The sequence below is a fragment of the Rhinopithecus bieti genome, unplaced genomic scaffold (genome assembly GCF_001698545.2).
Source record: "Rhinopithecus bieti isolate Rb0 unplaced genomic scaffold, ASM169854v2 scaffold_14700, whole genome shotgun sequence".
NCBI lineage: Eukaryota > Metazoa > Chordata > Mammalia > Primates > Cercopithecidae > Rhinopithecus > Rhinopithecus bieti.
The window spans coordinates 964,919-990,521 of record NW_016808194.1 but is presented as its reverse complement, the minus strand read 5'-3'; the positions used below and the strand labels follow the sequence as shown (position 1 = coordinate 990,521).

Genomic DNA, 25,603 nt, shown 5'->3' with positions numbered 1-25,603 from the left:
CCTTTATAATCCAAGTAATCCGTGTTTTGGCTTTTTAAAAAAATTAATTGTATATAATGTCATTATGGGATGTTCTGCCATATTTTCTGATACTTGGCCATCTTATCACATGAGTTTGAATTCCTCAGGCATGGGACATGGAAACTATATACTGTGCTGTTTACTAGGGTTGGCAGTTCTGCAAGCAGGCAACCTGCTAATTATTAGCTATGGGACCTTAGATGAGTTTATTAACTCTTCAGAAACATAATTTTCTTATCAATAAAATGGTTCTGATAATACCTCCCTAACAAACATAATATTAGTGTTAAAAAGATAACATGTAGGTAAACCTGTGCACATCAGACACATACTCGGTCTTTTACAATTAATAGTTTTCTTCTTTCCATCAAGAAAATCCCTGCTGCCAGTAGGAGCTTCCCTTACAGATTATAAATCCTAACTGAATGCTTTGAGATAGCCTGAATGATTTCATTTAGAATCAAAACAAAAGGATTATTTAAAACCAGTTAGTGAAAGTTAAAATGTCACCTAATTAATTTTTAATTAAAAAATTAAATATGGTGAGAACATTTTCCATTTTCAGTATTTAACATATTATTCAGTTAAAATCTCTTCAAAATTTTCTAATGCATATCTATTAGTTACATATTAAATCCATGTATTTTAGCCTATACCTTAAAAAGTGAAAATAATGATGCTGTGGTAGCATACAGATAATGAATGGCAGAGATTCCTATATTAGATGTGAAGGAGGGTTGAAGAGAAGCAAACAGGAACTGGGAAGTAGTTTGGACTATAGTTTGTCCTTTGGGGTGGTTGTACTGGCTGTTATGGCAGATGTCTCTTTTTCTGACTAATAAAGTTGATTTTACTCACATTTATTCTTGGCTTCTACCTCGCAACAGGTGGCCAGTCAGACTGCATTCAACTCTACAACTGCTGATTGTCAGAAGCTTTGAGAGCCTTCTGCTGTGATTAAAGCAATAGTTTAGAGGAAACGTAGGATAGTTATTCGAGTTTGTACAATTTATGTGAACTTATAAGCTAAGATGGCTTCTGGTGACTCTCACAATGCTTTACTTTTATGCTGTGTTGATATGTTTGACCATGCACAACTCTAGAATCAGCCATGTAGTAAGCATTCAATAGCTGAGAGCTGAGAATTATTTCATACATTTCTCTGCTTTGAGCCTTAGAGAAAAGAGTTCTTTCTCCAAGGCTTACTGGCTTCCCTCTCCTGCAGACAGAGAGAAGTGCAAAGGATAAAGATGAGAGGAAGAAGTGGGGACTCACTGTGAAGGAGCCAAGAACTGTCTTTCTGTCACAGGTGTAGCTAGTTCTTGAATCTAGGTACTAGTCTAGATAGTACTAGTCTAGATAGGTTGTTGATCCTAGCTCAGCTTACCACAGCAGAGGGCCAGTCTAAATCCACAGAAAACAAGTTTTCACACTTGCCTTTGGATAGATTCTTTGAGAACTTGATATAGTACTAGGTTATTAGAGAGCTATTTTGAGAATTTTCTCTTATAACAAAAACACAAGAGACTTTGTCTTCCTCTAACCATAATATGGCCCCATGAAAATTGAACTCAGCCAGTCTGACACTGGAGCCTACCTCTATAGCAGATGAGTTAGGAAGTCAAGACCTAGACTGGAGATTCAAAGTCCTTCAACATAGAAAACGAAGGCTGAATTGGATAACATGGAACCAGGGGATTAGCTGACTGCATCTTAGAAATCTGGAGCTAATTTTGTGGTTCCCTGAAGGATTTGGTAGAGCAGAAGCAGCAAAACATGGCAATTAAACTAGTGAATTTTACATGCGGATACCAGGATAAAGTCTCTGCTTTACTATTTTCCACCCATGAAAAACTGGGCAAATTAATGAATCCCTGTGTACTTTAGTTTCTCATCTCTAAAAGGGAAATATAATCTGCTGCCACTGAAGATTTAGAATAAAAAAATACACTTTGAACAGAGGCTGGCATATGGCAAAATGCCACATACGGGGTTCTGCTTAAGGAAGGGGGTACAACTTACTCTGTGTATAGTAGGACAACATTGATGTTCTGTGCAAGAAAAAAACATTAGACTTTTGCGATTCTAATGTGAAGGGTGCTACACACGTATAAATATTATCAATCACAACATTAGCACACAAAAAACTAGGAATGGTTTTTGCTTTGTTTGTTGCAACAAATTTCACCTTCTTAGAAATTTTTAAATTTTATGATTTCTTTTGAGAACAATTTAATCTTCTTTAGGAGCTTTTCTTACCACAACTCCACTTTCCCATGATCAACACTCCAGTTTATTAATTTGTTTGATTGTGAATATTATGTTCTTAGTTCCTTTCCTTTTTCCAGGGCTATGCCAAAGGGCTCTATGCTGCATGTTAATTCTTTATCTTGCAATTACACAAGTGCAGTTCAAAATAGTAACTTCTATGCAAATCCTTGGTCCAGCCTAGAACATTTTCGTTTACATATTTTGAATTAGTTTGCTTTCAGTTCAATGACTTTGTCTGATTTTATACTTACAAATACGTGGCCAATGTTATTTAGCTAAATTTAAAAATTAGGAATAATTATTGTAGAAACAGTGCTTTTATATACGCCATTCTGTGAACCATGGGAAAGTCATTATTCAAAAAGAGAAGAGAATTCCCTGGGAAAAAATACATCTTTGAGCTACTGATTTTTAAAGGAAAGACCCTAAAATTATTATGAAATCAAATAAGTTAGGCCTATAATTTCAAGCTGTGTTCTGATTTATCTCATGCTGTTTGATATTGCCACATAAGTGATACCAGCATGGTCAAATGTTTAAATGCAAATTTATAATTCTAAATGGTTTCCTTTGTTGAAGTCACTTTGTTTAAGCTCCAAATCCCCAAAATATTTATCATAATTTTGAGTATTTTAGAAATGGAAACCTTTGCTAAAATAGAAGATTACAGAGAATAAACCAAATAATAGCATTATTCAGCAAATTCAAAACATAGACTGTCTCCCAGGCTCTGCAAACCAAAACAAAGCTGGACAGAATAAGCACTGTCTGCCAGCTGATAGAGGAATCAGAGCTGTTTGTGAGACAAACAAGGAAGTGTACATTATGAAAGGTCAAGTTGAGCTGGAGCTGGAAAGAGAATCAGACCAAGAAGATCTTGTTCTAGTGACAAGAGATGTTTCCAGGCTTTGCCAAAAACCTGAAAGTTTAGAAGTCTGTATCAGCAAGAAGGAAGCAAATCCATCCTGGGTTTGCCTTGTTGCATCTTGTGGGGAAGCCAGGCAGGGCGCTTTAAGGGCAAACCTCAAAGGAACTTATGTTTTTCTCTCTGTCTTCTTTATGTGACTTCTTTGACTGGGTATCTATTCAGGTAAACCTCTGAAACAAGCGAGGAGTGGAAACCACACCAGTGGAACACCTTAGCAACCATTCCATTTCAACATTAGTGTATCAGAGGGTTAGAGAAAGACAATAAACTGATTTTAATTAATCCTTTTCATGGTTAATGTTTATGTTCACCTAAACAGGATGATGTGAAAGCTCTTCCAATTATATTTTTAGTAGGCTTCTTTTAACCCTTGGGATTTAAACTATTAATGATCCTCATTGATTGGGTTCCTGCATGTACTGAAATATATATGTTATAAAAAATGAACAGGGTTGATTGTTTGCCATGTTAATGTGTATTACCAGTTAATTTAGTCTTGACTACTTCTTTATTTTGGGTTCATCTGTAGTACATATGGTAGATGCTCAATAATTTTATTAATATATTTTTTCCTTAGGTAAAAACTCTAGTATGCATTGTAATTAAGATGGAGCAAGCAATTTGCAAAATCAGTGCTAGAATACAAAAAACTGTTCTAATTTTCTTATAAAACATCTTTTTCGTTATTAGGTGCCTTTAAAATGCAAGGCTTATTCTCTACTAAGTGTTATACAAAGCAAGTTAAAACAGATTTTATTATTTTTACAATAGCAATTGTAAAACAATAGCCATCCAATGTTCTGGCTAAATTTTACCCACTCTGCTTAAATACGAATGATAGATTTCATGCAGAAACTGTTTCATTTAAGTACAAACAGTCCATAATATTTTAAAATCCATTTAATACTGAGAGAAGGCTGTCAAAGATTAGCTTTTTATTAGAAATCAGATTTTTTTCTCTTTTAAAAAGTGTTTCATTTATTTATTTGCTTATTTATTTATTTATTTATTTATTTCTTTTTTTGAGACGGAGTCTTGCTCTGTCGCCCAGGCTGGGGTGCAGTGGTCGGATCTCAGCTCACTGCAAGCTCCGCCTCCTGGGTTTACGCCATTCTCCTGCCTCAGCCTCCCGGCTAGCTGGGACTACAGGCGCCCACCACCTTGCCTGACTAGTTTTTTCTATTTTTTAGTAGAGACGGGGTTTCACTTATTTTTTAATTTTTAAAATTTCAACATTTATTTTTGATTTGGGGGTACATGTGCAGTTTATTACCTGGGTTGATTGCATGATGCTAAGGTTTGGGGTATGATTGATCCCATCACCCAGATTTTCTTGTTCTAGTAACAAGAGATGAGTACAAGATCAGATTACAAGATCAGTAGTTTGATTTCTCAAAGAACTTAAAACAGAACTACCATTCAACCCAGCAATCCTATTTGTCTGTATATATCCAAAAGAAAATAAATCATTCCACCAAAAAGACATATATACTCATATGTTCATCACAGCCCTATTCACAATAGCAAAGACATGTTGCCTACCAATGGTGGATTGACTAAGGAAACTGTAGTACATATACACCATGGAATACTATGCAGCCATTATAAAATGAAATCATGTCCTTTGCAGCAACATGAGTGCAGCTGTAGGCCAATATCCTAAGCAAATTAACACAGGAACAGAAAACCAAATAATGCGTGTTTTCATTTATAAGTGGGAGCTAAAACCCAGAATAAAGAAGTAGTCAAGACTCTAAATTAACTGGTAATACACATTAACATGGCAACCAACCAACCCTGTTCATTTTTTATACCATATATATTTCAGCACATGCCAGAACCCAATCAATGAGGATTGTTAATAATTTAAGTTCCAAGGGCAAAAAGAAGCCTACTAAAAATATAACTATTGGGTACTGAAGATAGTACCCAATAGTTAGTTTTTCAACCCTTGTTTCCCTCTCTCCCTCCCTCCTCTAGTAGTACATAGTTTCTATTGTTGCCGTCTTTATGTCCATGAACACCCCATGTTTACCTTCCACTTATAAGTAAAAACATGCATTATTTGGTTTTCTGTTCCTGTGTTAATTTGCTTAGGATATTGGCCTACAGCTGCACCCATGTTGCTGCAAAGGACATGATTTCATTTTTTTATGGCTGTGTAGTATTCCACTGTGTATATGTACTACAGCTTCCTTAGTCAATACACCATTGATAGGCAACATGTCTTTGCTATTGTGAATAGGGCTGTGACGAACATATGAGTATATGTGTCTTTTTGGTGGAATGATTTATTTTCTTTTGGATATATACAGAGAAATAGGATTGCTGGGTTGAATGGTAGTTCTGTTTTAAGTTCTTTGAGAAATCAAACTACTTTCCATAGTGGCTGGATTAATTTACATACCCACCAGTAGTGTATGAGTGTTCCCTTTTCTCTGCAGCCTTGCCAGCGTTCTTTTTCTTGACTTTCTAATAGTCATTCTGACTGGTGTGAGATGGTGTCTCACTGTGGTTTTGATTTACATTTCTCTGATGATTAGTGATGTTGAACATTTTTCATATGTTTGTTGTTGCTTGAATGTCTTCTTTTGAGAAGTGTCTGTCCATGTCTTTTGCTCATTTTTTTTTAATGGGGTTATTTGTTTTTTGCTAGTTCAATTGAGTTTCTTATAGATTCTGGATACTAGATCTTTGTTGGATGTATAGTTTGCACATATTTTCTCCCATTATGAAGGTTGTTTACTCTGTTGATGGTTTCTTATGCTGTGCAGAAGCTCTTTAGTTTAACTAGCGCTGACTTGTCAATTTTTGTGTTTTTTTTTGTTGTTGTTGTTTCAATTGTTTTTGAAGACTTAGTCATAAATTCTTTCCCAAGGCCAATGTCCAAATCTGTGTTTTCTAAGTTTCATTCTAGGATTCTCAGTAGTTTGAGATCCCAAATGGTTTCTCATATGGGACATTAACTTTGTCTAGCTGCAATGCAAAACCAATCTGCAGAGATTGTGCTCTAACCAACCAATAGGCATTTTGGACATTATCACTAAATCATTTTAGAAGAAGGTATGCACAATGGGACCTGTATCTCTATCCAGGCAACTATTCATCTAACTTTGCAGGAGAGTTCATTTCTTATTAATATGCTACAGTCAGGTTACTTATGCTATGGATTTTGGGGAACTCTATTTCCAATAGCATGTATCAAGAATACACAGAAAATGAAAGAGAATGAATGCTGAGATCAAGGAGTTGTTTACTGACTTTCCTGGTAGCGACAAAGATGATTATACCAGATTTTGTTGGGATGAGGGGAAAGGGATCTGCATGAAGTAGAAAATGTCTCCAAATGGGAAGCATGCAAGAGAAATCGGAACAAAGAGTGTTTTCAAGCAGTAGCACCGATTCCAACATTGAAAAACTTGCAATTAAATCAGACACAAAAAGAATCTTTCAAAGTTATCTAAACTTTTGACTTTTCACAATCTTAACAAATGCCTGTTTAACTCTCCTATAAGTCTTCTAATAACATAACTGAGGATAAAGATAATGTGCAGAAGAAAAACATTTAATGAGAGAAAATTGTATGTGGAAAGTTTTTTGGGAGATTTGTGTTTTTTTGTGCACCTAATTTTTCTCCTTCCATTTGGCAGCAGGTCCAGTTCAGACTGTAAAGAGTAGATGTAGTAGTGAAGCTATCCATCTCAGGTGAATTGAAAGAGTACAGAACTACAAAATGCCATCATTCTCTCTCTCTGTTGATTTCTGGTGAAGCTCAGAGATATGTAGCTGCTGTTGGAAATTTAGAGGAAATTCCAGATACACTTCGGCATCTTTTTAGTTACAAAATCTTGATTTTAAGCTCGTGGTTCATAAGTCTTGGTTTGACTTATGGCAAATTCTTTGTTTCATCTGATTTTATCTAATTTTCCAACAAAGTTATTCAGCCCGTAAAGCATAGTATATCCTATATCCTAGATGTATATATGATTATTAAATTCAGATCTAAACTCAAAAGAAAGTTTATCTAATACAAAAAATATTTAGATGTATAAAAAATTTCCTGCACCTTTTATAGCATAAATCAAGGCAAATGCCACATATCACAGAGGGAGGTCCCCCTCTAGTCCAAACATTAACTGTTCACCCTCCCCTCACTAAGCCCCTTTCCCTCCACTTCCAACCTAGTTACTCCAGGTAACAATCCATTGTTATTTCATTCATTTTGCTATTGGAAAACAGGCCGAAATACCAATCCTTGGCTCTTTAGGAACCAGTGATTTCTGTCTTTCTTGACTTCATTTTCATCGCTGATGCTCATTGATTCTCTTTGGCTCTCACTGTCTTTTTCTCTCTCTTACCAGAACATCAACTCACAAGACTGCTTAGAAGGTAGATATTTTAATAAGAATTTCAAATATTAGATGTATCCAACAGTATAATCCTGGGCGGAGGGGGATAAACAATGACTGTGGTTCAGGTCTGAGATTGGTGATATGGTTCCTCCCCTCATTCAGCCATAGGAACCCCTGGGAATGAGAACTACTTGCTGGTATACACTCATATCGTCCCAGCACAGTTACTGGCACATGACAGACAGTCAGTAATTGGAGTGGATAAATGAGTGATTACATAACTACCTGTTTTGCTTGATAAAGGGAGCTAAAGTTTATGCTTCAACTGTTCAGTACATATGCCTAAGAGCAGATAAGAATATGTGATTTGAGCACTAGAAATGTTTTCATCTAGAAAAGGGTTAAATCTAATTACATTATTTTATGTACCCAGTTTGACAGGAATTACTTGCTCAGATTATATGAGTGAGGATTGAATGGATTAATACACTGAAGCACTTAGCAAGTGCCTGGCACATGGTAACACTCAAAAAGTACTAGCTATTATTGTTGTTGTTATTATTTTATTAAGAGAGAAAAAGTGAATAAGAATGATTGCCTGATCGGAATGTTTGTTAATTCTTCTTAGAGGAAATAATCCTGACATCCCAGTGTTGTGTTTGCTATGGAAGAAAATGGCATTAAGTATAATTATATAAATTTCTTCTAGGATCACCATTTTAAAATATAAAACTTATCATGTCATAAACCTTCTTAAAACCTATCAAAGGCTTGCCATTGCCTTCAGTATGATATTGGAAGTCTTTAGCAGGACATGTAAGGCTCTTCATTGCTTGGTCTCTAAATTTTATCTAATCCAGTTTTAGAAACCTTTCCTTTATACCAACCAGGACAGAAATGATTATCTTAGCCACTGGAACACAGAATGTTCTTGGTGAGAAGGGCTGGTGGATTTGGGAACTGACTGCTGTAGTTCAGAAGACATTTGACTTTCCGGAGGGCAGTGTAGAGCTTTATGCTGACAAGGTGGCCACTAGGGGTCTGTGACATTGCCCAGGCAGAGTCTCTGCGTTACAAGTTCCTAGGAGGGCTTGCTGTGAGGAGGGCCTGGCTATGGTGTGTTGCGGTTCATCATGAGGAGTGGGGCTAAAGGCTGCGAGGTGGTGGTGTCTGGGAAACTCCGAGGACAGAGGACTAAATCCATGAAGTTTGTGGGTGGCCTGATGATCCACAGCGGAGACCCTGTTAACTACTACATTGATACTGCCGTGCGCCATGTGTTGCTCAGATAGGGTGTGCTGGGCATCAAGGTGAAGATCATGCTGCCCTGGGACCCAATTGGTAAGATTGGCCATAAGAAGCCCCTGCCTGACCACATGAGCATCATGGAACCCAAAGATGAGATACTGCCCACCACCCCATCTCAGAACAGAAGGGTGGGAGGCCAGAACCACCTGCCATGACCCAGTCAGTCCCCACAGCGTAACAGAGTCTCCTTGGCAGCTGTATTCTGGAGTCTCAATGTTGCTCTGTAAAGACCTTTAATAAAATATTGCAGAAAGACAAAAAAAAAAAAAATTATACAGTGGACTTTGGGGACTTGAGGGAAAGAGTGGGGGGGTGAGGGATAAAAGACTACAAATTGGGTACAGTGTATACCACTCAGGTGATGGGTGCACCGAAATCTCACAGATCGCCACTAAACAACTTACTCATGTAACCAAATGCCATCTGTTCCCCCAAAACCTATGGAAATAAATAATAATAATAATAATAATAATAATAATAATAATAATAATTAAACAAAAGAAGCCTTTCCTTATTCAGAGTCCTTTCCCACAATTTGGGCTATGTGTCCCAAGCATCTGTTAATCTAATATTATGAGATTATTTGTACCACATTACTTATCATATTGAATTGTATTGATCTGCTTCTCTGTTCATCTCCATAATTAGACCTTTTGTTTTCCCAATATCTAGCACAGAAATCAGCAACCTTTTTCTATTTTAGTAAGTGTTTTAGGATTTGCAGGCCATACTGTCTCTATTGCAACTACTTATCTCTGCTACCATATCACAAAAGCAGCCATGGACAATATGCAAAGGAGTGAATATAACTGTGTTCAAATAAAACTTTATTTAGGGGCACTAAAATTTAATTTTGTATAAACACATGTCATGAAATATTATTCTTACTTTGATGGTCTTCATTCATTTAAAATGTAAAACTATTTTCAGTTTGTGGGCCATATAAAACCAGGCTGCAGAAAAATTTTGGCCATTGTGATATTTGCCAATCCTGTCAGAGAAATGGTACTCAATCAGTACATTTCAGTGAATGAGAAGTGAGTTAAGGGTTGTTTTCACTGAAATCGTTTTCAAACACAAAGAAAATTTAAATGAGCAGCTCTTGCCTGTAGTGTAGAGTAAACTCCTTAGCATGAAATAGAATAGTCTTTACAGTTTGGTTTGTAGGTAGTTAATTTTCACCTTCACCCTTTTCATCTGACTCCCTGTCCATATCCCAGTGTTATCTGTGCTGCAACTCATTGACACAACTAATTGACATTCTCTGAAAACACCATGCCCATTTCTACCTTTGGGCTTTGTGTCTTACATTTTTCTTTACTTGGAATGTTCTTTCGTTCTTTTTAAGTTTTCTTAGTGAGCTATTATTTGTCCCCTAATATTAAGCTTAAAACTACCTCCTTTGGAAATGTAGGGTCTCCTTTCTTCCAGGTAGAAATGAAAGGAAGGGGGCTGTAATGAGGGCATATTCCCTCTGTGTTTCTGTGGGGCTTTGGTATAATAATACTAGTGTGGCACTTTTCATGTTGTATTTTAATTCTTGTCTTTCTTGTGTTTCTCCTTCTTACTATGTTCTGAAGTCATTTTTATATGTTTAGTGCCGGTATAGAACTTGGCATTTGTAGCCATTTAGTATCAACTTAATAAAATGAAACATTTTCGGTTAAAGGTAAGTTCTCAATATCCTGTTGAGATGATTTGGAATCAGTTTAATCTACAATGATGAGATTGTCTTTCAATATTTATAGTGAGGTAGTCTGAACATTGAGCATTAAAATGAATAACACTAAAATTGAATACAAATATATTAAGAAATTAAAAATAATTAAATTGGAAACTTAAGAACCAGAAGCATCATTTGTGGTGTAAAACATGATTTTTTTTTAAAACTTAACTTTAAGCTTAGTTGAATGGACATTTCTAATATATTAAATACTGTCTTTAAGCCTTTGCTTGATTTTGTGTGAATAAATGGTGATATCATTTAATCACATGGATTGCTATTCTTTCCTGGAAGGATGAAAGAGAATGATAATACTGGGGATTTCACAATGAAATGTAATGGGTTTTGACTAATGATTGTTACTCCAGTATGTTAACTGCTTTTAAAACTATAGTTTGATGGAGTTTACCTGGAGGGATGGGAAACATTTTATAATGCACGCTAATTACAGTATCTATGTTATCAATTCTGTCAAACATTTTATAAATGCTCAGTACTTGTTTACTGCAGGAATGCCCAGTACCTTATATCATAACTTTCCCCATTTCCATGGGGAAATTCCCTGCATTCTCCCAAACTATAAGATCTTCAATTGAGATCAATGTTCTGGGAAGATTTCTCCATAAATATCTTGGGAAATCTCACTAGGAACTGAAAGCACATTGCCATGGGAGATGAATAAGAAGCTTTCCCATTATTGATCACTTATTTCCATTCATTCTGATAATTATAACAGACAGCAGTGGGCTTGAATGGCAGTTTAGGTTGTCGTTATAAACAGAATGCCTGAATATTGGCTGCTTGTTTTCTTTTATTGAATGAATTGCATGCTGATGATTGAAAATCAGCAAGTGCTCACTTGGTACAGGTGTTTATAAAAATATACGCTATATTAATATGAAAACAAGAGGAACCATACTTTAGTGAAATAACCTGGTATTTAACTTGTAGAAAGTTATATTTTTCAGGGAAAAAGTCATTTTGCAGTTATGGTTCAAAACAGTGATGGAGAATATAACAAAATACACTCCAGAATAAAAATATTTCACCATATCCCCAACTTTTAGGCCTTGGTTAGTTGAGTTAATTTTAAGATAGAATGTATTCTGCTATTAATTTCCTGGATTACTAACTCCTTAATGACCGAAATTGTGTCATATATTGGCGTGCATATTGCAGTAACTGGCATAGTATCTTGTATATAGCAAGAATACATATACTTGCTGAATTAAATTGCATTTAAAAATAGTTCAGACTATTTATAACAAAATACTGATATCTAAAATGCTTTCTTAGAGTAATTTTTCTAAATATGTGCATTTTATAGACATTTAATGAAATATTGGTATCAGTATTCATATACTGAGAGTCTACTGTATCTTAAACTATTTTTTTAATGCATTAGCTCATGTAACTTTCAGAACAATGATAAAAAGTTGGTATTAATCCTCCATCCCCTCAAGGAAACTGAGGCTCAGGGAAATTAAATAGCTTGAGTTTATGTATGAAACAATAATAGTATTTACTTTATAGGGTTTGTGAAGATTAGCTGGGATGGATTATGGACCAAACTTCGTGGTGCGTGGTAAGCCCTCAGTAATTTAGCTATGTATTATCATTAAGGTCATACAGCTAAAAAGTTATAGAGTTGGTATTAGATCACTGATCTGTCTCACTCCAGAGCTCATGCTCTTTTCTTCATTGCATTCCAACTCCCCTGCCCTACATGTATGGCAGAAATAATTATTCTTCCTATTATGAGCTCCTGAAGGGCAAAGGATGAGACTTTTTCTTTTGTATCACTTACTGGTACCCTGTACACACAATAATAAATGTTGTTGACAGTTTGACTGGCTTGGCGGTGACACTGTTCTGGTTTTGCTATCCGTATGAATGATTGGTAGGATGGCCGATTATGAGAAGGGCTCAGAGGAGTGTTGTTGCAGTATGCCTTACATTTTATATTAGGAATGGAGGTTTTCTCCTCAGTCATATGCCACCTGCATCTTGATTTTAAATATGATTTCCCTGTCGCCTGTGGGAAGAAGGGTCTGAGGGCAGTTGGAGTGTTAAGACAGAGTTAACATTTTCCAATTAGCTTTCCCAGTATTTCCCGACTTCATCCTTGAGTCATTTCTGGTAGTTGTGTCCCTAGGATTTTTGCAAAGTTAAGCTTTTTCACTTGAGGGGTAAAGATTTCTTTGTGTTTTGGAGGTGAGAGAATTAAACAATAATCACCGAGCCTCACAGTCCTAGAGAGTTTTCCTGAAAGGGAATTTAAGTAAAAAATGAACTGTCGGCATCCTTGAGGTTTCTCACTGGTCACATAATGATACATCATTTGTCAAATGTGGTCGTCTTCCTTAACTTGAGTTCCTGCTGTTGGTAGTGTTTCTCCTTATTTGTGCACGTGGAACTCAACAACAAACTCACGACCCCGAGTTCTGTACATATGCATGGTAAATGACTACTACATTGTTTGAAATATAACTGCCATGTGTGACACAGTTCTTTTTGTAGTTTTCCTTGTGGTGTTAAAATATACACAATACAAAATTTACCATTGTAACTATTTTAAAGTGTACAATTTGGTGGCATTACATCTATTAGTGTTGTGCAACCATTACCACCATCCATCTCCAAAACTTTTTTCGTTTTCCCAAAATAGAATTCTATACCCGTTAAATACAAATCCCCATTCTCCTATCCCTTCAACCCGTGGCAACCACCATTCTACTTTCTGGATTTATGAATTGGACCACTCATGTCTCAGCTTTATGACTCCATGATTTACTTGTTTAAATTGAGGCCTGCCATCTTCTCTTTTTCCTTGCTGTGGTTATTATCTGATTACAAGATAGTTAATTGATGTCTCACTGCCGGATCTATGTGAGGATGTGAACTTAATGCAATTCTCTTCCAATAAATAGTGTACTTTGCTTCTCTATATAGTAACCTCTTAAATTTCATTATCACATCATGAGGGCAAGAACTATATTTACTCTGCTCACCACTATATCATCAGTGTCTGGTGCATTGTTTGCACTTTGTAGAAAATCAATATATGTATTTATAGAATAAATAAATGCTGCTGATCTTTATCGTTAAAAAATCTACTTTAAAACCATTTACTGAGATTTCCTACTATGTAGGAGATCAGCTAATTGAGGAACTCTTACTCTTCTCCTGTGACTCTATCTCTAAAAATGAGTGTGGTGATATAAACCAAAGATTATGAGCTTATACATCAAAATCATTTATTCTTTAATTTATTCATCAAATATTTATTGAGTACCTGTTATGTTTTAGATACTGGCTGTGCATGTCACAAAATAGACACGATCCTTGGACTCGGAGAGCCCTTGTTTAGCAGAGAACGCAAGCTATAAAAACTGAACAAACGAATGATATATTGGTTATAAATTATAAGAAGGAAAAAGACGGAATGCTACCAGAAAGATCAAGGATGGGGCAGACAAGTTTAAATTGCAGCAAGTTGGAGACATGATAACTTTTCATGTATGTGAATAGCTGTCTTCTTGTATAGGAGAGAAGAGGGCTCATTTGTAATACTAGAAGAGGTGCTAGGACAGACCTTTTTAGAAAACAGACTTTGGTTAATTATAGTAGAATTTGCTAATAGAACTCTTCACGATGAAATGAATGGACTTTTTATTTTTAGGAGGTTGTCTGTCCTATCATTGAAGCTATTGGGCATAGCATTGTGGAGTTATGTTGCCCACCATTGGCAGGGTGGTTTCCAAATCTGTTTGATCATGAGAATTATCAATTTATGTGGAAAAGTCTAGCACAATACTTGATACTTAATAGTTCTGTTTAATAAATGCTAGTGGAATCTGACTTTAAGTTGCTTTATGGCCTATGTATGGCAGCCAAGATGAAAAGTACTGACAACTGAACATGATTTTATTTTATTTTTATTTTTTATTTTGTTGAGACAGAGTCTGGCCCTGTCACCCAGGCTGGAGTGCAGTGGTGCTACCTCTGCTCACCGCAGCCTCTGCCTTCCAGGTTTAAGCAATTCTCCTGCCTCAGCCTCCTGACTAACTGGAACTACAGGCATGCACCAATATGCCCAGCTAATTTTGTATTTTTTTTTTGTAGAGATGGGATTTAGCCATGTTGCCCAGGCTGATCTTGAATTTCTGGGCTCAAGTGATCCGCCTACCTTGGCCTCCCAAAGCGTGGGATTACAGGCATGAGCCACTGCGCCCAGCCTGAACATCATTTTGAATTGTTTTCAGCTCACAAACACAAAATAAATTACACAGCAACACTGGTTAATATACTATCTTATTGGGTTGTAAATGTTGGTATCTTGCTGTCAAAGTTGGTCCACTAATGTGTTAAATTTACCCTGTATTCTTGAGAATGTAGTTTTATAATCTTTGTATTTTATTGCCTGAATTATAAAATTAAGGTTTTTGCTGTCAGTAGGATGTTTTGATGTGTGTTTATATAGCCCAGTGGAACAATATATATTTTAAAGATTTTTGTTAAATGCATTCCACAGTAGTTCACTAAGATATCAGTCAATAGTCAGATATGAAGTATTTAAGAAGCATCTAGCATGACCCTGGCACTATTCTTGCAAAGTGGGTCCAAGATAGTTAATTTCCCTTCTGCATGTATTGATGAGGCCTATTACGTAGACTTTGTAAGATAGAACCTGTTGCCATTATACCAATTGTTGTAAAAGTGAAATAGTATTTTGGCTTCTGATTGTGCTATATTTGAAGGTGACCTTAAATTATCAACTAACTTACAACTAATTGGTTATATTTACACAGTGAATCTCCCAGTGTCTAATATTAAATGGTCAAGATTTGAAGCCTGAGTAGTTGAGTGAATAAGATAAGTTATTAAACAGACCAAAAGGAAATTTCATATTATTGCAGTTCATTAAATGATTCTATACAACTTACAGTGCAGTTCATTACTCACACTGTGGTATTAGACTAGTAATAAGGGTGATTTTTCTAATAGAGTAACTCCAACAGAGCCACCATGCTGTGTGATGATGATGTGTGTAGTATTTAATATCTGGGTGCAGTATTTGCCTGAAGGATTAGCTATTGGAATTTTAGACTCACTATTAACTTAAGTCTCAAATGGCACCCATTAGCAGTAGGAAGCCTTCTTTCCTTTTTCTTGTTGTATGTTTATGAACACACCTACTTTTATAATATGTTAACCAGGAAAATTGTGTTCTACTTGATCCTGCATTAGTTCAAACCTGTTACATGCTATGATTAGAGATTTATGAGTGGGTAGTGGCAGGCATTGATTTCTATTGTGCTGCCCTTGCAGTAAATACCACAAATTTGTAAGCTACAAAGCTTAAATTTATCTCACTGATTTCCATGTAGTAAAATTCTATCTCATTTATAGTCTGATAGTGTAATCCTTCTTAAGCAGCCTATCCTGCTGAACTTACTGATTTACTATTTTTTTGTCCATAAACTGCAAATGTTCAATAATAATAGGCTAAATTCACGTGATGGCATCTGTAGACAATCTAAATGTTTCCCTTGTAATCTTTGTGCTTTAAACATGGGACTATGAATTCCTCTTGGGCAAGAAATTAATTTCCAGCATTTTAATAAGGAGAATATGTAAGTATACATTGAGGCTCTGAACTGGGCAAATTTCAGGGCAATTTTGTCTGCAGCGTGACTGTGCTTCCATGATTTTCTGCAAACTACATTTCCCTCCAGTATTTAGATTTAAGTGATTTTTTTAAACCCTGCAATAATCAGGAATATAGAATTTTATTTTTTCTCTTCTGAGTGTGTTATTTGTGGAATATTTAGTACTATCATAGTACCAAAATACTGATTTTCTTTTTTATTGATAAGGTTACATTTTGGGTACTGTGTTTTAGATTGGATTATTTCCCATTACGTTTTCAAATATTTGCTTCTGTAGAGTACTTTTAGGAATAAGACAAAGTCTGAGATGGAATAGTTTGGATACAGTTTTATCCCTGTAGAGACTTTTTTACTTTTGTGCTTTGAGAAAATTCAATACGAATGTAAGCAATGGAAGTTTGAAGGTGCTTATAAAAATAGGAAATGTCTCATCCTGACCATATGTACCTTTGTACCTTCACAAAGCATCTGTGAAGGTTAAAACAAATCAACAGTCTGTTTTTTCTTTTGAAAATGTTGAAATATGAGATAGATGATGTACGTGTCTCCCGTTGCCTTCAATAGGGCACATCACCTAAAGGAAAATAGAAGTGATAAAAATAAGAGTTTTGTTAGACAAAATGTTTTATTTTTTATATTTGCTTTATGAGAAGAACAGACTTATCAAAGTTTTAATAATGTGACAGTCAGATAATTAACATTTATTGATGTTTCTCAATGCACCAGTGTATATGAGGTGAGTTGGAGTTCTTCTTGTCACCACTAAATCACTTTTATTTAATCTCCACTAAAAGTGACCAAAAATATGAAGCCTTAGAAATTACAGATTTCTACAGATTCTAGCAGTAATGTTCAGCATGCACTATGAAATGATTTAAGAACACTTGAAAATCAAGTACAAACAGTTGTCAGTAGCGTATAAGCACTATTAGGGAGCCATTCTCATAGAATCCCTATTAGTGCTTATGATTTACTTAGCATTTGTGTGCTGAGAGGTCAAGCAAGTATTTTACAAATGTGAAGTCAGCTTTAGCTCTGTATTACAGATGAGGCAAACTGAAGTTTACAGAAGAGCTCAGTGCAGTTGCAGGGGATTTAACCCTGGTCTATTTTATACAAGCCACTGGCTACCTTATACTACAGTTTCAAATTAATGTTTTTATATAGGTATTTTGAATGTCACAAAAGTAAACAAAAAACAAAAATGTAAAAACTAATGGAGAATGGTGTGTTTCTTAGGCACATTTAAGTATGTTATGAGACTACCTCAGCTGGCCAGTATCCTTTATTCTTTTTTGGCACTGGAGTAGCTATTTGGGGGCAGTTTTCAAAGAATGTTGAATTATTTAAACATACAGTACTTTGTCGCCAAAGCATTCCAATCAGTGTCTGAAGACGGAAAGAGAAGGAAGATGAGTTTATTCTATATGGTTGGATAATTATTCTCGTGGGAAAAAACATGGATTAGGAGCTAGTGGACCTCAGTTCATGTCTAAGAACTGCTCATTTTTTGACTTTGTATGTGTCACAAATTTTCAGAATGTTGGTTTCATCATCTGCAAAACAAGGAATAGAATTATCTGATTACCTTCTGTGAGTAATAAATGGATGGAATGACGTAATGCTTCACTTTGGATGGCTTAGTCACTTGAAATAGTATTAGACTTTCACATAATTATCTATTTTTTATATCTGGTAAAGCCAAATGAGTGTTTCTGAATTGCTCGTATCTAAATGCCTAGTGTCCTTTTGACTTTTCTTTGAGAGCGTTTCATAGTGGTAATGTCAAACACAAATCAGAAATCATCCATGTTATAGCTTCTCTCAGCTCCAAAGAGATTGGGATTATGTGTAATCTGCAAATTCCCACAAGCTATTGGTTCCTGGTACATAGTAGACACCTAAGAAATGCTTTTCAAATGAATAAATGAATACATCTAAGAAAGTGGAGCTTTCTCTGCTGTTACTTGATACCAATGTAAGAAGGATGAGTAAAAGAGAACATGATGATTTTATAAATAAGGGGAGCTGCATCATCTTTTGGCCTTATGATGTCCCCCAAATTTACTTAATTGACTTTCAAATAATTTAAGCAGTGTGTTTTGCAAAATGCTATGAAGATCTGAAATTATGTGTTGAATGTGATTATTCTATGTGTGTCCAGATACTGAAGTTCTCATTGTTCTGCTTTTCTTCCGAAAAATGACTACATGGGCTAAAAGATTCTCCCTTGTGTAATGTGTGTATGTTTGTAATAGGAGATTTTCACTGGTAAACATGATTAAGTTACAAAAATTTACTAGTTAGAAAAGTTGGTCATCTGAGGTGATCCAAGTATGATTGCAGCAACAGTCCTTTTTCTATCAATTTCTGTCGTTTGATTTTTCTCTATTCGACCCAACAATTTTCTTTCAAAGGTCAGTTCTCTCATCATGTACAATAAGGGGCCTAAAATGTTGGCAATAAAATGGATAGTGTCAGGCATTTGTCAAAACGCCAGATAACTGCAATCATCTTTCTTGTGTGTAATCCTGATGCATCTAGACAGACGGCAATGCCAGAAAGCCAGGTAGGAATATTTGGACATGTTACCATTTTCATTATTTTGCTTATTCCTTAGGGATTACAAGCATACCAAAAATGTGTTCATCTCAAAGATGGGTGTTACAGTAGCAATATTTTAAATAGAATATCATATTTCTTTATGATAAATTTTAGGTATGTCATTTTTGAATTAGATTTAGAAGATGTTGTGTTGTGTGATGATACTTTTAATAGAGTTTGGCAGTATCATAATAAAAAAATAGTAAGTACTAGCATATACTCACACATTTAAATTTTGTTTTCTTCCTGTTACTGCTTTAACTTTTCAGTTCTTGAAAAACATTACTCTATTATAATGTTAATTTTAGAAAGCATAGAAACTATGTGAAATATTTGATATTTAACCACTTAATCAAGTCCAGTAATGTGATATTTTTATAGATTATTTATAGTTGCTGTATTTTATTTGTCTTAAAATACATGATCAAACGGAAATGACAGTAACAAAGAAGAAAAAATACCTTACACGGTGGTGCAATGAATTATTTAAACATCCAATCAAACTTTTTTCATGGTGTTCCCAAATTCATTTAGTTGATTTGCTTATACTTTATTTCTTTGTAAAGAGTTATGAGGACCTTATGTTAAGTGAAATAAGCTGGACACAGAAAGAGACATACCACATGATCTCACTCATATGTGGAATTTTAAAAGGCTGATCTCATAGAAGTAGAGAGTAGGATAGTGGTTATCAGAGACTGGGAAGGTTAGAGAAATGGGGAAATGTTTGCAAATGGGTACAAAATTCCAATTAGGAGGAATAGGTTCTGGTGTTCTTTTGGACAGTAGGGTTGACTATATTTAACGATAAAGAATTGTATACTTTAAAATAACTAGAAGAGAGAATTTTGAATGCTCTTACCACAAAGAAACGATAAATGTTTGAGGTGATGGATTTGCTAATTACCTTGATTTGATCATTATATAGTGTATACATGTATGTAAATATCACATTGTACCCCGTAGTGTTATGTATCAATTTAAAAAAAAGTAAAACTTTAAAAAAAGTTATAAGGACTTCTGAAAGTGTACGACTAGCAATCAAAAGAAAGAAGATGGGGTCTGTTTTTTCAAGATGATCTATCTTTATAAAATTACAGGATGGTGCCCTGGAAGTCATTAGATCACTCTCCCATTCAAAGCAGAAATTTTCTTTGTAGTGTTCCTGATAAGTTCAGTTACTTATCCATTCATCAAATATTTATGACCTACTATGAACTAGGTTCTCTTCCAGTTACTGTGAACAGAACAGTGAACGACATAAGTTAAGTCTCTTCTTCACAAAGCTTGCTTCCTCCTGGGAAGATATGGATTATAAATTAAACAAAATCACTGTGATAATAACAAGTAATAAATATTATGAAGATCGGGGTAAAGGGATGTGGTGATTTCATATAGGGTAATAAAGGAAGGTCTTTTTAATGTTGGGATATTTATGCCGAGCCCTCAATGAGCTGTAAGAAGAGGCTGTGTGTCTGTGTGTGTAAAGAACATTACAATCATAGGGGTTGGGTCAGCAAATGCAAAAGCCCCTGGGAGATGATGTGCTCAGCATGCTCCAGGAATAGGAAGGGGTCAGTGTGGCTGGAGCAGAAGGAGCAAGGGGGCCAGGAAGAATGGTAGAGAGGTGGCCAGGTGACAAATCACACAGGACGCATCTTCATCACCCTTCCCAGAGTTTCCTTCAAACATGCTTCACAGGCAAGATTCATTTCTTAACACCTCATAAAAAGAAATATATAGTCCATCTAGTCTTATGAGATAAGAAATATTATAATAAGTTTATAGTTGTTAGTTTAAGTAACTTGCAGATGTCTGAAGCACACACTTGTAATGAACATTTGTGATGAGTTAGGGATCTGTCTCCCTTTTTGCCTTGCAAGGAGATATTAAAAGGGTTGATGGGGACTTATTGATGAATTGTGATAGAAAATGTGTTGGGGAGAAGATATACTGGTCACTGAATTTGGTGACTTCCATTTGAATGATAATGTCAGTGCTTGCAATTGATATTTTGAAGTTGATAAACTATTGACAGTTTCCTCGGTAAAGTATGGAAAAACACTGGGTGGCTCCATCCATCTGAGCATGATTTCCCTTTCTCTTCCCAATTGTAGCCTCTCTTAGACGTTAGTTAGTAGTAAAGCAGACAAAATGCTGAAACAAGTATAAATATTACTATTCAATGTCTTGTAAATCTATTTTCTCTCCAATTTTAAGTGAATATTATATATAATTATGTTATTATAGCATGATAGTTATTTTTAAATCAATCATTTGTAGGCTACTATATTTCGGATCTTCAGATACATCTGCTATCCACATGAAATTCATAAGATCGCTTTGAAGTATGACCGTTTTCCTCTTCTTACCAGCAGAGGGCACGCTTCACAACCTGGTTTGCCTTTGCCAACAAAAAGCAGTGATGAAACAGGAAGGTTTAAAGAGAAAAACAAACCCCAAAACCAAAAAAAACCAAAAAAACAAAAAACAAAAAACAAAAACCCCAAAGCACCGAAAACCTTTCAAATCTCATGTGCTTGGTTTACAAAACAAAAGTATCATCAAAATGGAAAACAATTTAGGATCTAGTCAGCACTATACCATCACCAGGCTAGATTTTATACTCTTCAAATCATCTAAGAGAGATTGAAATAGTTTTAATAAATCGAGAGAAGAGAAAATACATTAAAGCTGTGCTATGAGTCTTCATAGTATAAAAATGAAAATGTTTCTTTTGCTTAATAGAGCTTGATAGGAAAATGATGAATTGTAAATTTTAAAAGTAGATGATTTGAGGGTAGATTATCTAAGGCTTATTTTTGGATTTTGCAGTTATTGCTTTCTTAGACATGTTTTTTCATTGGCACGTATATGAATCAGAAAGGACATCGAACTTGAGTTGCATCACTTACTATTTGTGCAACTTAGGGCAAATGAACTGTCTACACCTCACTTTGCTTATCTGTAAAATACATATAGTATTTTTGTGGATTAATGGAAAGAAAGCAGGATGACAGAGAGGGAACCTGCTTTCTAGTTTATCCCTATAACCTTAGAGAAGACATTGATCCTCTCTGGTCCTAATTTTCCTGCTCTCAGAATGAGTAGTTTGAACTAGATTATCTAAAATATATATGGTGTATAGTCCCTGAAAGCACTTTTATGCTAAAATTTCATACTAAAGTTGCCAGTAAGCTAGAAAATGCTATATGCATATAAATGAATTAAACATGCATTTCCTGTATTTTTAAATTAAATTATCTTCTATATGAATTTCCAGAAACATATCTGTATTCTGAAGTCACAAATAATCTATATTTAAGATCTCATTGGAAATGGAAGGAAGAAGCAAGGCTAAAGTGGAGACGACAGCAATAAAATTAGAACCTTTCTTCCATTCGTTCATTTAGATTGTATATGTATGGTATATTGCATGATGTTTGGATATACACATACATAGTAAAGAAATGATTACTACAGTCAAGCAAATAAACATTGCCATCACCTCACATAGTTGTCTTTTTTTGGTGGTAACACCTAAATTCTAATCTTTTAGCAAATTTCTAGTGTACAATACAATATTATTAACTATAGTCTTTATCTTACACATTAGCTTTCTATATTTAATCATCCTACATAACTGCAACTTTGAACTCTTTGACCTACATCTCTCCATGTAGTTTACCCCCCTCACCCCATCCCTGGTAACCACTGTTCTATTTGTTTTTATGTATTTGACTTTAAAAAAAATCCACAAATAAGTGAGATCATACATTATGTTGCTTTGTGTTTCTGGCTTATTTAATGTAGCATAATGTTCTCTGGGTTCATCCACGTTGTTGCAAATGATATAATTTTCTTCATTTTTAAGGCTTTCTAATATCTACTGTGTATCTGTACCACATTTTCTTTATCCATTCACCCATCGATAGACACTTAGGTTGTTTTCATATCTCGACCATTATGAATAATGCTGCGATGGATATGGGAGCACTGATATATCTATGTGGTACTCATTTCATTTCCTTTAGGTACATATCTGACAGAGGAAATTCTGGGTCATATAGTAGTTGCCCATCCCGCTTATCTTAAAGACAATTTATACCCTATCACATTCCCCACCAAACTTGGAGACATTCATTTTTTTTCCCTCTCTTTACTCATATCTGAGCAGAGACTAGAAGCTCATTCCTATTTTACAATACAGCTGTTTTCAGTTCAAGTAACTTTTCTTCTTTTTAACACCTTTTTGCTTCGTCTCTCTTCTCGCTGTTGCCTAGTAATATCAGAAACACCTTTCTAGCTCTCTCTTTATTTCATTTAAATGAGTTGAAAAGAATCTAACCATATCAGAGCAGTGCTGGTGATCCACTTGTAACAGGGATAAAGAAAGCCATACTTTGAAGTGAAAATAGACATAACAAAGACCTCATTTCTTAAAACTTCAGAAGAGGCTTGAAGTTTCCTGCAGAATTAGCATAAAAGTTTTCATCTTCTCACTTTCTTTAATTATGTGTGGCTGCTCTTAAGTGTTGGTATTTAAGATAAAATAATACCTTTATAACTTATTTATTTTGTATTTTTGCTTAATTGATATCGTAATGATTTTGGTAACTGCTATTCATTTATAATATATAATATTTCAGATAACTATAAACCAAAAGTGATTTTATAGATATACCGTGGATCTACAATTAAGAATGTTTTTTTTCTGTATGGGAAGCAAATGTAGAGATTAACTTTTAGACTGTAACATATGGGTCAATTAGAAACGTTCTCCTTTTTTGCATGCTCTTCTTGTAGAAAAATTGGAAATGAGAAATGTGAAAGTCTTTACTCAAGTCTGGTTCTGCTTCTATTGAAATCCAGCAAGTCACACATAGAAATGTATTTATGTTTAAATTATGTAAACATATTTATTGTACATCTACTATATACTAGCCATTGCTCTCATGGTACTTGGAATATATAAGAGAACAAGACAGATTAAGATCTTTGTGCCTCATGGAGTCTAAATCCTACTGGTGGTAGACGAGGGAGAAACAATGAACACAATAAATAAACAAATTGTGTAGTAGAGTAGACATTTAAAAGCACAGTGGTAAAAAGAAAAATAGAGCAAGATATGAAGGATGGGAAGTCCCAGGCTGAGGTGGATGGGTTGCAGTTTTAAATTGTATTTAAGAGTAAGCCACATTCAGAAGCTGAGATTTAAGGAAAATTCGAAGGCAAAGGAGGAAGTCATGAGAGTATATATCTAGGGTAAGAACATTCTAGGCAGAGAAAACAGTCAGTGCAAAGGCTCTGAGGTAGGAGCATTTCTGGTGGGATAGAGGAAAAGTGAGGGGCCCAGTGTAGCTTCCTGGACTGAGTTAGCAGATGAGAATAGGAGGGGAAATCAGACATAATGGGTGCGGTTCATGGCTGGCTTTGTAAGCCATTGCTTGGACTTTGGTTTTTCTCTGAGATGGAAGCCACATTATTGCATAGGTGAATGACAGGTCCATATTTACATTTAAAAGGATCCTTTTGACTACTGTGTTGACAACAGGCTGTAGATGGAGAAAGACAGAAGCTGGGGAACCTGTTAGGAGACTAATGCAGTAATCCATGTGAGAGATGATGATGGTGAGAGATGATGATGGTGAGAGATGATGATAGTGAGAGATGATGGTGGTGAGAGATGATGGTGGTGAGAGATGATGGTGATGAGAGGGGAAAGGAGTCAAGGATGTATGCAAGAGAGTAATTCCAATGATTGGCAATAGAATTTAAGTAAGAAGGGTAGAGAGGATGTCAGATGGGTGAAAGACATAAAAAATTAGTAGAATTAATGCTTTGCAAGAACTTGTGGGGTTTAAGCATTTTTAGAGTGAATTGATGTACTGGAAGGAATAAGGTAGAAAGATAGAAAGATGCATGCCAGGAGATGGATGCATAAAATTTAGATTTTAAGAGGTTATAGGTAACAACAAAGTGAAGAATATGACTTGGGAATGAGAACCTAGAATAGGGAGTATGATATGATTATTAGAGGAGAGAAATTCAGGAAAGGGCCAGGGTGTTGGTAGGACTATCTCTATATGAACTGAAATAGCCAAAAATTAAGATAGGGGTTGTGTTTTAGAAAGTCATAGTAAACCAGGAGCTAAAATTGTCCGGCAATAATTGGAAATGACTCAGGTATCAGTAGACTACATCAACAATGAGGGTTTGCGAGTGATGTAATCTGATGAGATGAGATTCTAAGCTAGAAAATTTTATGGAAGAGATGGGGAGAATAATCAAGAAGCTATCATGAGAAGCAAAGAGTGCACCTCACTTGTAGCTGGGCCCTTTGTGCAAAAGTGAGAGAAAGCCAATACTTGAGATGCAAGGGAAGCAGGGTGCTCAGGGAGTAGCCAAGATTTCAGTTAGAGAAAGAACACTGAGGTTACAGGAGGGCTATTTGTAAGGAAAGGAGAAACTAAAAAAGGTCTCTTATGATTCAAGTGTGTGTCTCACAGAAATTTTCCCTTTTTATTATCCCAAATAAATAAATCTAGAAATATCTATGGAATGACTGTAATATACAGAGTACTATGTCCTAGGCTACATGAAAACGCAGTGAAACATAAGCCACTACAAGACCTAATTGCAGTTACCTTCCCCACCGTATTATCACCAGTCTCTGAAGGGTTTTCTCATTGGTTGGACAAAGGGGACAAGTGATGTGATTCCA

At 35.4% G+C, this 25,603-nt stretch overlaps 1 pseudogene; it reads left to right on the top strand.

The window, feature by feature from the left end:
* Window positions 1-6,448: 6,448 nt before the first annotated feature.
* Window positions 6,449-9,058, top strand: LOC108537914 (40S ribosomal protein S3 pseudogene; annotated as a pseudogene).
* Window positions 9,059-25,603: the final 16,545 nt, after the last annotated feature.